A 3981-nucleotide genomic window follows, 5' to 3' on the forward strand; every position below is an offset into this window, starting at 1 on the left:
TGGTTCCCAGGAGAAGCGACGAACATTCAACAGCTGAGACACCCTTACAAAATCCATAGCCCACATCTGCGGCCTCTCTTCTCCTCACGTTCTTTCCGCACTTTTCTGAGCCGAAGAACGGAAGCCACAATGCCCACCCACCCCCGGCCCGCTGAACAGCCGAGGACTACCGTGGCACAACCCGGCCACGACTCAATGGCTCTGTTATGGTAGCCCTGCGCACGGTAACGTGGCTTAAAGAAGACCCGGCCGGGGAGTTCCAAAAGTGCGATTCGGTCCCTCAACTTACGTTGTCACAAACCAGGTGGGTGAGATTGGGAGGCCATTCGACGTCGTTCCTGTGAGGAAAGTGAGAGAGATCAAGCTGAGACATGAGAGAAACCCAGAGGATGGTACCAGGAGGAGGAGGAGGAGGAGATTGGATTTATACCCCGCCCTTCACTACCCAAAGGAGTCTCAGAGCGGCTTACAATCTCCTTTCCCTTCCCCTCCCCACAACAACCACCCTGTGAGGTCGGTGGGGCTGAGAGAGCTCTGACAGAAACTGCTCTTTTCAAGAACAGCTCTGATAGAACTATGACGTGCCCAAGGTCATCCAGCAGGTGCAAGTGGAGGAGTGGGGAATCAAACCCAGTTCTCCCAGATTAGAGTCCGCGCACTTAACCACTACACCAAACTGGCTCCCATCCTTCCATGGAAAGGTTTGGATGCGCCTGATTCTACAGCTTGCGTGGGACAGGGGCCCATGAAACTATTCGTAGCATAGAAACACCATTTTCCTACAGATGTCTGCAGGTGACGCAGCCGTTAGAGGCAGAGGAGCAGCTGGCAACCCACATTAGAATTAAAACTACCCGCCACACATGCCAGATAATCCATGTTTACGTTCCCCTTATCGAGGAGATCTTTGCCCCCAAAGAAATCTCGTGGAGCTTTGGCTGAGAAGTTCTCAGCCCAGAATGGCAGGAGGGAAATATTAACGATCCACGCGGCTGGCGAATTGGTTTCTCAGGTTTACCTCTCCACGCCATCGCAGACGGCGGAAGCTGTTGAAAAGAAAGAGAAAAGAAATACAGTCTGAGCAAAGTTCATTCCAGAAGGTCTACAGAAGGGATCCCCAACCTTTTGGGGCCTGTGGGCACCTTCGGGATTTCTGACACTGCATGGTGAGAACGCAGTCCCAAAATGGCTGCCCCAAAATGGCTGCCCCAAAATGGCTGCTTCAGGAGGTGGAGCCAACCACAAAATGGCCACCGCCACTTACCTTCAGGCACAAAATAAAGATCCTTGTGCTGTGTTGGCAGCTGATGCCAAAGCAAAAAAAAAAATCTGCACAGCCAATCAAATCTCCAATGGCCAATCAGAAGTCTTGCTGGGCAAAAGCTTCACTCGGCCTTGCCCACATTCTCACACAAACTCCCAGTGACCCCTGTTCCATTCCCAGAAGATGGCAAAAACCATCCAGGATCCCTGGCCAAACTGGCCTGGAGAAAATTGCTTCCTGACCCAAAAGTGGCGATCAGCACTTCCCTGGGTGTGTAAGAAAGGGCCATGAAAACTAAGCATTGAGGCCACCCTCCCTGCCCTCCCTCTCATGATCTGCCCAAGTTCACAGGATCAGCATGGCTGTCAGATGGCCATCCAGCCTCTACTTCAAAACCTCCAAAGAAGGAGAGCTCACCACCTCCCGAGGAAGCCCGTTCCACTGAGGAACCGCTCTAACTGCCTTCCATTCCCCCCACAACAGACACCTTGTGAGGTAGGTGGGGCTGAGAGAGCTCGGAGAGAACTTGTGACTGACCCAAGGCCACCCAGCTGGCTGCATGTGGAGGCGTGGGGAATCAAACCCAGTCCCCCAGGTTAGCGTCTGCTGTTTTTTACCGCTACACCAAGCTGGTTCTCTCACGAAATGGCTGCCACACCTTACCCCACTGGCCAATCAGAAGCCCTGCTGAGCAAAAGCCCCGCCCAGCCTTACCCTCTTTCTAAAAACACTCGGGGGGGGCACCAGGAAAGGTGTTGGTGGGCACCCGTTGGGGATCCCTGCTCTATAGAATAAGCAAGACTACCTACCATTAATCCTGGTGGCTGGGCACTGGAAGGAAAAGGGAGAGAAAAGTCAGAAGGCAAAAAGAGAATTTTACGGCGCAGAACGCAGAGTAAAGAACATTCAGGGCCGTTGCACACCCCCAGCTACAGCGCACCAAGCACATGAGGTGGAACCGAACATCCCCGGCTTTCATTTTTTTAAAAAAAAAAGGTTTCCCGCCCTCACACTTATCGCAAAATCGACCACTTGCTTTTAAGCCTAGACTATGCGACATGACGATCCCTCTGGGGAGAAAATATGATTTTATGTTCCAAAAAACCCAAACGCTTGTTGAAGAATCCTTTTTGCCAAAATATAGGTAAAGGTTTCCTTTGCTTTAAAGCCAGTCGAATCCGACGCTAGGGTTGCGGTGCTCATCTCCGTTTCCAAGCCAAAGAGCCAGCGCTTCCCAAAGATGTTTCTGTGGTCATGTGGCCGGCATGACTAGATGCCGAGGTGCATGGGATGCTGTGACCTTCCTGCCGAAGTGGTATCTATTTATCTACTTTCAGTTTCTTGCTTTCGAACTGCTTGGTTGGCAGGAGATGGAACCAGAGACGGGAGCTCACTCCGTCATGTGGCACTCGGGTCTCGAACTGCTCAACTACTGACCTTCAAGCCTGCAGTTCAGCGTCTTAACCACTTGAGCCACTGCCGAAATAGGGTGGACCCCAATGGCGGGCGCTCACCCGAGTTCTTCAGCAGCAAGGCGACGGCTGAGACAACTAAGCATTGCACTTCTTTCCTGAAAAGAGTGTCGTGTGGCTCGAAACCTAAAATAGGCCACTGAGGGAGAGGCCCCGTCAGTGAGGAACTAACATGCCAAACAGACATTTCAATTTGCAATAAATAAGTGGCGAAAATACCCGCTTTGTCGAGTGTTTACGGCCTCACCAGATAGGTGCTGGGCGTGCCGTGTCTGGAACACCCAGCGGTTTCCTAAACTTAATTGTCAGGTGTGTAGGGGACCCCAGGAACCTGATAATTAAGTCGAATACATTTCTGGTGGTTCTGACTTCATGCGCATGTGTGGTGTGGCCCATAGTCACAGTCAGGGCTTTTTTTGTAGAAAAAGCCCAGCAGGAACTCATTAGCATAATGGGCCACACCCAATAGCAGAAACTCATTAGCATATCAGGCCACACCCCTGACAGCACAGCTCATTGGCATATTAGGCCACTCACCCATGTTACCAGCAGTGTGGTCATCCAGCCACACCCACCTTTTGCTTCTTAATCTGTTTACCTTGTTTGTTGTCCAAACCCAGGGCTTTTTTTGTAGCAGGAACTCCTTTGCATGTTAGGCCACACACCCCTAATGTAGCCAATCCTAATGAGTTTCTGCTCTTGGGTGTGGCCTATTATGCTAATGAGTTCCTGCTGGGCGTGGCCAACTCGGGAGCCAGCCGGAACTCCGTTCCTGTGCGTTCCTGCCCAAAAATAGCCCTGGCGTCTTTCTAAAGAAGATGCCCTGCTGAAAGCAATCCCCCAAATCCCAAATGGGTCCCGGGTCCCTCAGAAGGAAGAGAAACCAACGTACAGACACTGTTTCCACCGCATCCAAGGAGAGTCCTGCAAAAGAAGACAAGAGGGACCCCGTCAGGAAGAGAGAAGGCAGCCAGGGTGGAGAGTCCAAACCAGAGAAGCTGTCTTACACACCACCCAGACGGTGCGGTGTAGTGGTTGAAGCGCCCAACGAGCAGCTGGGAGACGTGGCTTCGAATCTCCATGCCACCACTAAGCTCTGCAGCTGATGAGAGTCCCAGGTTTGAATCCCCTTCGGCCACGACACAGGCTGTGATGCGGCCAGTTTAGCTCAACGTAATTTCCAAGACTGTGGAAGGTGGAAGGTGAGAGGCCAGGGCGTCTCGGACGCAGGGTGGGAAAACAGCC

The 3981-nt window shown here is 52.1% G+C and overlaps 1 long non-coding RNA gene across 1 annotated transcript; it reads right to left on the bottom strand.

Moving 5' to 3' along the window:
* Positions 1–289: 289 nt before the first annotated feature.
* Positions 290–3658, bottom strand: LOC107121222. Its single transcript, XR_001482853.1, has 4 exons — positions 3629–3658; positions 2074–2095; positions 1019–1046; positions 290–338 (listed from the first exon to the last, which is right to left on the bottom strand). It is a non-coding gene; the product is annotated as an uncharacterized LOC107121222 (long non-coding RNA).
* Between the last annotated feature and the right edge of the window lie 323 nt (positions 3659–3981).

This window comes from Gekko japonicus, unplaced genomic scaffold, assembly GCF_001447785.1.
Source record: "Gekko japonicus isolate JY-2015 unplaced genomic scaffold, Gekko_japonicus_V1.1 scaffold2442, whole genome shotgun sequence".
Taxonomy (NCBI): Eukaryota; Metazoa; Chordata; class Lepidosauria; order Squamata; family Gekkonidae; genus Gekko; species Gekko japonicus.